This window comes from Pristiophorus japonicus, unplaced genomic scaffold, assembly GCF_044704955.1.
Source record: "Pristiophorus japonicus isolate sPriJap1 unplaced genomic scaffold, sPriJap1.hap1 HAP1_SCAFFOLD_312, whole genome shotgun sequence".
NCBI lineage: Eukaryota > Metazoa > Chordata > Chondrichthyes > Pristiophoridae > Pristiophorus > Pristiophorus japonicus.
The window spans coordinates 683082-694599 of NW_027252911.1; the positions used below are offsets into that span (position 1 = coordinate 683082).

At 47.6% G+C, this 11518-nt stretch overlaps 1 long non-coding RNA gene across 1 annotated transcript; it reads right to left on the minus strand.

Annotated features, from left to right (window-relative positions):
• Positions 1-210: 210 nt before the first annotated feature.
• On the minus strand, positions 211-11227 carry LOC139249393 (uncharacterized). Its single transcript, XR_011591164.1, has 3 exons — positions 11163-11227; positions 7511-7597; positions 211-593 (listed from the first exon to the last, which is right to left on the minus strand). It is a non-coding gene; the product is annotated as an uncharacterized lncRNA (long non-coding RNA).
• Between the last annotated feature and the right edge of the window lie 291 nt (positions 11228-11518).

Sequence of the window (11518 nt, forward strand, 5' to 3'; positions counted from 1 at the left end):
TCTCTTCCCACACTCGGAGCAGGTGAACGGTCTCTCCCCAGTGTGAACTCGCTGGTGTATCAGCAGGTCGGATGACTGAATGAATCCCTTCCCACAGTCGGAGCAGGTGAACGGTCTCTCCCCAGTGTGAACTCGCTGGTGTTTCAGCAGGTCGGATGACTGAATGAATCCCTTCCCACAGTCGGAGCAGGTGAACGGTCTCTCCCCAGTGTGAACTCGATGGTGTATCAGCAGGTCGGATGATGCAGTGAATCCCTTCCCACAGTCGGAGCAGGTGAACGGACTCTCCCCAGTGTGAACTCGTCGATGTATTTCCAGCTGGGACGGGCAGTTGAAACGTTTCCCACAGTCCCCACATTTAATTGGTTTCTCCCCAGTGTGACTGCACTTGTGTCTCTCCAGGTTGGACGATCGACTGAAGCCTTGTCCACACACAGAGCACGTGTACCGTTTCTCCCCACTGTGAACGGTGCCTTCTGCTTCCATGGTCAAAAGCTGATGATATTCCAGTCCCGATGTATTGAGTGACCGTCAGATCTTGAGGTGATGTTTGGTTTGAGCTTCCAGTCTACAAATCCTTCCCTTTTAACACCCTGTAAAGTGAATTTTAAACAGGAAAAAGTGAGTGTGAGAGAGAACCCACAAAAACACAAAGGCAGGTTGTGAAATTGAGCTTAATGAATCTGGTCATTTGTGGGGCCGGCACAAGAAAAAAGTGACATGAAAGCTGCCGGATTGTCGTAAAAACACATCTGGGTCACTGTTGTCATTCAGGGAAGGGAACACACTCCCTCGACAGGCCCACATGGGAAATTGTTGTTCCCACTGGGCCCAGAATTACTGGGGGTGATACCCAGCAGCTTCTCCCCCATCTCCATCCAGCTCAAACTGGTGTAACAAACAGACCCACACAGGAGGCCAGTGAATGACTTCCACATCCAGCGCCCACCCTGATACAGAGCGGCTGGGAATTGCTGGGCCTGCTGTATAAATGTAAGCTGTTGTTTGCCTGGTGTGGGGGAGGTGCTGCCCCCGGGGGTTGCTGGGGCCGGGCCCGGTGGCTCTGACTCGGGGCCCGAGAGCCGCGCTTGGCATTGCCCGGGGACCGAGAGCCGCACTCGGTGTTGTCCAGGGACCGAGAGCCTCACTCGGTGTTGCCCGGGGACTGAGAGCCACACTCGGTGTTGTCCGGGGACTGAGAGCCACACTCGGTGTTGCCCGGGGACTGAGAGCCACACTCGGTGTTGTCCGGGGACTGAGAGCCACACTCGGTGTTGCCCGAGGAATGAGAGCCACACTCGGTGTTGCCCGGGGCCCGGGAGCCGCACTCGGTGTTGCCCGGGGACTGAGAGCCGCACTCGGTGTTGCCCGGGGACTGAGAGCCACACTCAGTGTTGTCCGGGGACTGAGAGCCACACTCGGTGTTGTCCGGGGACTGAGAGCCACACTCGGTGTTGTCCGGGGACTGAGAGCCGCACTCGGTGTTGGCCGGGGAATGAGAGCCACACTCGGTGTTGCCCGGGGACTGAGAGCCGCATTCGGTGTTGCCCGGGGCCCGGGAGCCGCACTCGGTGTTGCCCGGTGACTGAGAGCCGAACTCGATGCTGCCCGGGGCCCGAGAGCCGCACTCAGTGTTGCCCGGGGCCCGGGAGCCGCACTCGGTGTTGCCCGGGGACTGAGAGCCACACTCGGTGTTGTCCGGGGACTGAGAGCCACACTCGGTGTTGCCCGGGGACTGAGAGCCACACTCGGTGTTGTCCGGGGACTGAGAGCCACACTCGGTGTTGCCCGGGGACTGAGAGCCACACTCGGTGTTGTCCGGGGACTGAGAGCCGCACTCGGTGTTGCCCGGGGACTGAGAGCCACACTCGGTGTTGCCCGGGGACTGAGAGCCGCATTCGGTGTTGCCCGGGGCCCGGGAGCCGCACTTGGTGTTGCCCGGTGACTGAGAGCCGCACTCGGTGCTGCCCGGGGCCCGAGAGCCGCACTCAGTGTTGCCCGGGGCCCGGGAGCCGCACTCGGTGTTGCCTGGGGACTGAGAGCCGCACTCGGTTAAAAAGGTGGCAGACAAAAAGCAGGAAACTATAGACCAGTTAGCCTAACATCTGTGGTTGGGAAAATGTTGAAGAGTTCATTTTTAAAGAATCAATAGCACGACATTTGGAAAAGCATTATTCGGTCAGGCAGAGTCAGCATGGATTTATGAAAGGGAAGTTAAGTTTGACAAATTTGCTGGAATTCTTTGAGCATGTAATGAACAGGGTGGATAAAGTGGGTCTTTTGTATTTGGATTCCCAGAAGACATTTGACAATATGCCACATAAAAGGTTACTGCACAAGATAAAAGTTCACGGGGCTGGGGGTAATATATTAGCATGGATAGAGGATTGGCTAACTAACAGACAACAGAGAGTTGGGGTAAATGGTTCATTCTTGGGTTGGCAATCAGTGACTAGTGGGGTGCCGCAGGGATCAGTGCTGGGACCCCAGCTATTAACAATCTATATTAACGACTTGGAAGAAGGGACCGACTTTAACGTAGCCAAGTTTGCTGACGATATGAAGATGGGAGGAAAAGCAACGTGTGAGGAGGACACAAATAATCTGTAAAAGGACATAGACAGGCTAAGTGAGTGGGCAAAAATTTGGCAGATGGAGTATAATGTTGGAAAGTGTGAGGTCATGCATTATGGCAGAAAAAAATCAAAGAGCAAGTTATTATTTAAATGGAGAGAGATTGCAAAGTGCCGCAGTACAGCGGGACCTGGGGGTACTTGTGCATGAAACACAAAAGGTTAGTATGCAGGTGCAGCAAGTGATCAGGAAGGCCAATGCAATCTTGGCCTTTATTGCAAAGGGGCTGGAGTATAAAAGCAGGGAAGTCTTGCTACAGTTACACAGGGTATTGGTGAGGCCACACCTGGAATACTGCATGCAGTTTTGGTTTCCATATTTATGAAAGGATACACTTGCTTTGCAGGAAGTTGAGAGAAAGTCCACTGAGTTGTTTCCGGAGATGAGGGGGTTGACTTATGAGAAAAGGTTGAGGAGGTTGGGCCTCTACTCATTGAATTCAGAAGAACGAATGAGAGGTGATTTATCGAAACGTATAAGATAATTAGGGGGTTTGACAAGGTGGTAGCAGAGAGGATGTTTTCACTGATCGGGGAGACTAGAAATAGGGGCCATAATCTTAGAATAAGGGGCCCTCCATTTAAAACTGAGATGAGGAGGAATTTCTTCTCTGAGGGTTGTAAATCTGTGGAATTCGCTGCCTCAGAGAGCTGTGGAATCTGGGACATTGAATATATTTAAGACAGAGATAGACAGTGTCTTAACCGATAAGGGAATAAGGGGTTATGGGGAGTGGGCAGGAAAGTGGACCCGAGTCCATGATCGGATCAGCCATGATCGTATTAAATGGTGGAGCAGGCCCGAGGGGCCGTATGGCCTGCTCTTGCTCCTATTTTTTTATGTTCTTATTTTCTAATGTAGTCTCGTATGGGAGTGTGGATTTTACTGATATCTGTCCATCTCTGGTATGTGGATGAGGATTTTACTCTGTATGTTAGTTTCTGATACGAGAGCGTGGATTTTATCCTGTTCCTGTCAATTTCTGGTAATTGCCTGTGGGTTTCATTCTGTATCAAAAAGGGCCACATTACTACATAATTCTAAAAGGATAAAGAGTGTTAAAAAAACAAGCCTGAAGGCTCTGAGTCTCAAAGTGAGGATCATTGGGAATAAGGTGGACAAATTAACTGCACATATAGCTGTTAATGGATATGATGTAATTGGGATTACAGAGACATGGCTCCAGGGTAACCAAGGCTGGGAACATAATATGCAGGGGTATTCAATATTGAAGAAAGAAAAGGAGGTGGGGTAGAGTTAATGGTTAAAGAGGAGGTTAATGCAATAGTAAGGAAGGACATTGGCTGGGATAATGTGGAATCTGTATGGGTCGAGCTGCGAAACAACAAAGGGCAGAAAACGTTTGGTGCTCTGTAAACAAACCCAACTAACAGTAGTAGGGAGGTTGGGGATGGCATCAAAAAGGAAATTAGGGAGGCGTGCAATAAGGGTACAGCAGTTACCATAGGTGACTTTTACCTACATATTGATTGGGCTAACCAAACCGGTAGCAATATTGTAGAGGAGGATTTCCTGGAGTGTATAAGGGATGGTTTTCTAGACCAATATGTCGAGGAACCAACTAGAGAGCCGGCCATCCTAGACTGGGTCTTGTATAACGAGAGAGGATTAATTAGCAATTAGTCGTGCGTGGCCCCATAGGGAAGAGTGACCATAATATGGTAGAATTCTTCATTAAGATGGAGAGCGACACAGTTAACTCAGAGACTAGGGTCCTGAACTTGAAGGAAACTTCGATGGTATGAGACGTGATTTGGCTGTGATAAACAGGCGAATAATACTTAAAGGGTTGATGGTGGATAGGCAATGGCAGACATTTAAAGATCACATGGATGAATTAAAACTATTATACATCCCTGTCTGGCGTAAAAATAAAACATGAAAGGTGGCTCAACCGTGGCTAACCAAGGAAATTAGGGGCAGTGGCACATAAATTGGCCTGAAAAAGCAGCAAACCTGAGGACTGGGAGCAATTTAGAATTCAGCAGAGGAGGACTAAGGGTGTAATAAGGAGGGGGAAAATAGAATATGAGAATAAGCTTGCAGGGAACATAAAAAACTGACTGCAAAAGCTTCTATAGATATGTGAAGAGAAAAAGATTAGTGAAATCTAATGTCGGCCCCTTGCAGTCAGAATCAGGTGAATTTATAATGGGGAACAAGTAAGTGGCAGACCAATTGAACAAATGCTTTGGTTCTGTCTTCACTAAGGAAGACACGAATAACCTGCCGAAAATACTAGGGGACCGAGGGTCTAACGGGAAAGATGAACTGAGGGAAATCCTTATTAGTCAGGAAATGGTTGTAGGGAAACTGATGGGACTGAAGGCCGATAAATCCCCAGGGTCTGATAGTCTGCGTCCCAGAGTAGTTAAAGAAGTGGCCCTAGAAATAGTAGATGCATTGGTGGTCATTTTCCAACATTCGATAGATTCTGGATCAGTACCTATGGATTGGAGGGTAGCTAATGTAAACCCACTTTTTAAAAAATGAGGGAGAGAGAAAACAGGGAATTATAGACCGGTTAGCCTGACATCGGTGGTGGGGAAAATGCTGGAATCAATTATTAAAGATGTAATAGCATAGCATTTGGAAAGCAGTGACAGGATCGGTCCAAGTCAGCATGGATTTATGAAAGGGAAATCATGCTTGACAAATCTTCTTGAGTTTTTTGTGGATGTAACTAGTAGAGTGGATAAGGGAGAACCAGTGGATGTGGTGCATTTGGAATTAAAAAAGGCTTTTGACAACGTCCCACACAAGAGATTAGTGTGCAAAATTAAGGTACATAGTATTGGGGGTAATGTATTGATGTGGAGGGAGAACTGCTTGGCAGACAGGAAGCAAAGAGTGGGAATAAACGTGTCCTTTTCAGAATGGCAGGCATTGACTAGTGGGGTGCCGGAAGGTTCAGTGCTGGGATCTCAGTAATTTACAACATCCATTAATTATTTAGATGAGGGAATTTAACGTAATATCTACAAATTTGCAGATGATACTAAGCTGGGTGGCAGTGTGAGCTGTGAGTCGGATGCTAAAAGGCTGCAGGGTGACTTGGACAGGTTAGGTGAATGGGCAATTGCATGGCAGATGCAGTATAATGTGGATAAATGTGAGATTATTCACTTTGGGTGCAAAAACAGGAAGGCAGATTATCTGAATGGTGACAGATTAGTAAAATGGGAGGTGCAAAGAGACCTGGGTGTCATGGTACATCAGTCACTGAAGGTAGACATGCAGGTCCAGCAGGCAGTAAAGAAAGCAACTGGCATGCTGGCCTTCATAGCAAGGCGATTTGAGTATACGAGCAGGGAAGTCTTACTGCAATTGTACAGGGCCTTGCTGAGACCACACCTTGAGTATTGTGTGCAGTTTTGGTCTCTTAATCTGAGGAAGAACGTGCTTGCTATTGAGGGACTGCAGCGAAGGTTCACCAGACTAATTCCCGGGATGGCAGTACTGACATATGAAGAAAGACTGGATCGGCTAGGCTTACACTCACTGGAATTTAGAAGAATGAGAGGGGATCTCATAGCAACATATAAAATTATGACGGAACTGGACAGGTTAGAGGCAGGAAGAATGTTCCTGATGTTGGGGAAGTCCAGAATCAGGGGTCACAGTCTAAGGATAAGGGGTAAGCCTTATCGGACTGAAATGAGGAGAAACTTTTTCACCCAGAGTGGTAAACCTGTGAAGTTCTCTACCACAGAAAGTTGTGGAGTACTGTTTGTTGGATTTATTCAAGAGGGAGTTAGATGTGGCCCTTACGGCTAAGGGGCTCAGGGGGTATGGAGAGAAAGCGGGAGTGGGGTACTGAAGTTGCATGATGAGCCATGATCATATAGAATGGTGGTGCAGGCTAGAAGGGCCGAATGGCCTGCTCCTGCACCTATTTTCAATGTTTCAATGTATCTTTCCATTTTTGGTGAGTGAGTGTGTATTTTGTGCTGTATTTGTCCATCTCTGTGATGTGAATGTGAGCTCTACTGCATACCCGTCATTCTCCAGTATGTTAGTATTGTTTTACTGTGTACCCCCAATCTCTTATAGTATTGGTTTTACTTTCTAACTGTCAATTTGTGTTATGGAGGTGAGTGTTTATGCTGAATCTGTCGGTCTCTGGTAAATGAGTCTGAGTTTCACTCTGTTTCTATCTGTGTCTGCGATGTGAGTGTGGGCCTTTCTCTGTATCTCCATTTCTGTTATGGGAGTCTAGGTTTTATTCTGTACCCGTCAAGTTCTGATATGTGATTGTGGGCCTTACTCTATAACTGCCAGTTTCTGTTTAATTGCGAGTGGGCTTTCCTTTGTACCTGTCAGTTTCTGGAATGAAAGAGAGCTCTTTACCTGTCACTCTCTGGTATGCAAGTGGGGATTTTATTCTGTTACTGTCACTTTCATATATGTGGGTGTGTGTTGTAAACTGTATCTGTCAGTCTGTGGTACGGGAATGTGGGGTTTATTCTGCACCTGTCATCTTCTGGTATGTTCGGTGGGTTTAAATACTGAATCTGTCAGATTCTGAAACATGAATATGGCTTTTGCTCTGTACCCATCAGCTTCTGATATGCTAATGTGGTTTATACTATCTGTTTGACATTTTTTCTGATAGATGATTGTCTTTTATTCTCTACCTGCCAGTTTCTGGCAAGTGAGTGTGGGTGTTTAATGTCAGGGTGATCTGTTTCAATGGTGAAACAGCATCTGATTCTACTGCTCCATGTGGCTGTAAGATTCACAATGTATCTCTGCCACTTCGGATCACTGTGGGACTGACAGCTTCTGCTGTCTGTGACAATAGACTTGAGGCCAGTTCTGTGTGTCTGTGCTCTGTGAGTGATAATCTACTTACTGTGTGTGAGAAGGAGCTGCCTGCACTGTTCCTTGTGTTCTGGGTGGAGGAAAGATCACATTTGTTCTGGCTGGTTGAATAATTTTGCTGTGAGAATAATAATACGAGAACATTATTAGTTCTAAGATATGGATGCAGGAGAGAATATGATGTACCTGAGGGAGCAACAATGTAGCTCTCAATCACCAGCAACACGGTTTTGGTGAACTCAGCTCACCGAAACAATATAACCCGTCTTTAAAATATCTTCTCCCACACTCCTCTCCTGTTGCCTGCAATAGATGACCTTGTGAAACTCCCAACATCCTCACTGTCAAGCTGTTTCCCCCGGACTCAATGCCGATCTCTGAGCCCATCTGCGGACACGCTCCCAATGCGCTGTGCTGCTGTAAGGAGGCTGCTGCTCGCTGCCTTACCCCGGGGCTACTGTGTCACCATTCCTGGCTGTTTTAAACCATCTTCTTCCGCTCACTGAGTGAATGGTGATTGCAGGCAGTGCTGGGGGAGGGGAGGGTGCATGTGCTCTTCTGCTCACTGGGAATTGACACAGGGGGTGGGGCTGAACCGCACATGCGCAGCTCTCTGCAATAATTCAGCCTGTTAAAATCAAAGTGCACTTTTCCCAATTTACTTTTATCAGAATCTGAGCAAAGGAACTGGGCTTGGGGGGAAAGGACAGAGAATGATTAAAGCTGGGAGCTTTGTCCCTTGGAGATGCTCAATTTGAGATCATTCCGTGCAGGGTGTTTCTCTCCATGAGCCCATCTTCACAAAGCTATCCTGCAGCAACATCGGAGGGGTGAGGGAGTGGGAGTGTTTGCTGGGACCGTGCAGGAGTTAATATCTAACAGAAACAAACTGAGATCAGTTTAATTAGAGTAAAACACTCGGTCACTGAGAGTAATACCGAAGTGGATAATCAAGGGGCTTTCATGAGGCAGGAACTTAATACAATCACTATTCATTATGAAGTGGAACTCGGTAAAATAATGGGACTAAAGGCAGACAAGTCACCTTGCCCTGATGGCTTACATCGTAAGGTCTTAAGAGAAGTGGCTGCAAAGATGGTGGACACATTAGTTGTAATCTACCAAAATTCCCTGGATTCTGGGTTGGTCCCAACAGATTGGAAACCAAAAATGTAATGACTCTATTTAAAAAAGGAGGCAGACAAAAAGCAGGAAACTATAGACCAGTTGGCCTAACATCTGTCATTGGAAAAATGCTGGAGACCATTATTAAGGAAGCAGTCGCGAAACATTTGGAAAAGCATGATTCAATCCAGCAGAGTCAGTATCGCTTTATGAAAGGGAAATCATGTTTGACAAATTTGCTGGAGTCCTTTGATGATGTAAGAAGCAGAATAGATAAGGCGGAACCAGTGGATGTGGTGTATTTGGATTTCCAGAAGGCATTTGATAAGGTGCCATATAAGAGATTACTGCACAAGATAAACCTCATAGTGTTGGGGGCAGTATATTAGCATGGATAGAGGATAGGTTAACTAACAGAAAACAGAGAGTCAGGATAAATGGGTCTTTTTCCGGTTGGCAAATGGTGACTAGTGGGGTGCCTCAGGTATCGGTGCTCGTTCCTCAACTATTTACAATCTATATTAATGACTTGGAAGAAGGCACCGAGTGTAATAGAGCCAAGTTTGCCGATGATACAAAGATGGGGGGGAAAGCAAATCGAGAACACGAAAAATCTGCAAAGGGATATAGACAGGCGAAATGAGTGGGCAAAGATTTGTCAGATGTAGTATAATATGGGAAAATGTGAGGTTATCCACTTTGGCAGAAATAATAGAAAAGCAAATTCTAATTTAAATGGAGAAAAATTGCAAAGTGCTACAGGACAGAGAGACCTGAGGATGTTTGTGCATAAAACACAAAAAGTTAATGTGCAGGTACGGCAAGTAATCAGGAAGGCGAATGGAACATTGGCCTTTATTGCAAGGGGGATAAAGCAGAGAAGTCCTGCTACAATTGTACAGGGTTTTGGTGAGACCACACCCAGAATACTGCATGCAGTTTGGTCTCTGTATTTAAGGAAGGATATACTTGAATTGGAGGCTGTTCAGAGGTTAATTCTGGCGATGAGGGGATTGTCTTATGAGGATAGGTTGATTAGGGTGGGCCGATACACATTGGAGTTCAAAAGAATGAGAGGTGATCTTATTGAAACATATAACGAGGGGACTGGACAAGGTGGATCCAGAGAGGATATTTCCACTCAGGGTAAACTAAAACTAGGGTGCATAGTCTCAGAATAAGGGGCCACCCATTTAAAACTGAGATGAGGAGAAATTTATTCGCTCAGATAGTTGTAAATCTGTGGAATTCTCTGCCCGAGATCTGTGGACGCTTGGTCATTGAATGTATTTAAGGCAGAGATAGACAGGTTTTTGAGCGATAAGGGATTAAAGGGTGATGGGGAGCGGGCAGGGAAGTGGAGTTGAGTCCATGATCAGATCAGCCATCATCTTATTGAATGGCAGAGCAGGATCCAGGGGCCAAATGATCCACTCCTGCTCCTATTTCTTAGGTTATTATGTTCTTATGAGATAATAACCCTGTGACTGTATATGGGGACTCTAACCCTGGGACTGTACATGGGGACTCTAACCCTGGGACTGTACATGGGGACTCTAACCCTGGGACTGTACATGGGGACTCTAACCCTGGGACTGTACATGGGGACTCTAACCCTGGGAATGTACATGGGGACTCTAACCCTGGGAATGTACATGGGGACTCTAAACCTGGGACTGTACATGGGGACTCTAACCCTGGGAATGTACATGGGGACTCTAACCCTGGGAATGTACATGGGGACTCTAAACCTGGGACTGTACATGGGGACTCTAAACCTGGGACTGTACATGGGATTCTAACACTGGGACTGAACATGGGGACTCTAACCCAGGGACTGTACCCGGGGACTCTAACCCTGGGACTGAACATGGGGACTCTAACCCTGGGACTGTACATGGGGACTCGAACACTGGGACTGTACATGGGGACTCTAACCCTGGGACTGTACTTGGGGACTCTAACCCAGGGACTGTACATGGGGACTCTAACCCTGGGACTGTACCTGGGGACTCTAACCCTGGGACTGTACCTGGGGACTCTAACCCTGGGACTGTACCTGGGGACTCTAACCCTGGGACTGTACATGGGGACTCTAACCCTGGGACTGTACATGGGGACTCTAACACTGGGACTGTACCCGGGGACTCTAACCCTGGGACTGTACATGGGACTCTAACCCTGGGACTGTACCTGGGGACTCTAACCCTGGGAATGAACAGCTCTGGGGCTTTCCTGTTACAATTGTCTGGGATGTAACCAGAAGCTGAGCACTGAGCAGCGCCTCTCGGAGATGGTGAGAAATCCGAGGTGTCAGAATATAACTCAGCTGTTACTTTACCAAGATGGCCGCGCATGCGCTTTGCTGCTCACTGAACAAAGATGGCGGAGAACAGACTCTGACTTCCTGTACAAAGATGGCCGCCGTTACCCGGGGCCTGTGACCGGGAGAAAGCCTCGAGGCTGCAGGCGCCGATATTCCGGTTATTATTCCGGGCTTCCGGCAGGCACCAGGTGTTTATGAAGCCTCCCCGACTCCCCGCTGGTCCATTACTCACCTCCGCCCCGCTGAAAATGAGCTGTTTTACGGAGCACATTTCATCACAGCCGCTCCGCCATTACACGCACCGCGCATGCTCCAAATACAGCCAGTTCTCGCGCGTGCGCACTGGTCCCCTGAAGTCTGGGGTCGGCACATTCTCCATCGCGGGGAATGCTGGGTAAATACCCAAGACTCCTTAAGTGACTGGGACAGGATTTACTGGCCTCCCATTGGGCACTGAACCATGTTCATTCTGCCACTGAGACTTTGTTCCTGCTGCTCCAATAACCCTGTCCCTGAGCTGGAGATTAGTGTTCTGTCTCAGTATTGTTTCAAACACCGGGTGTCCAATATTTCATTTCTCCACAACCA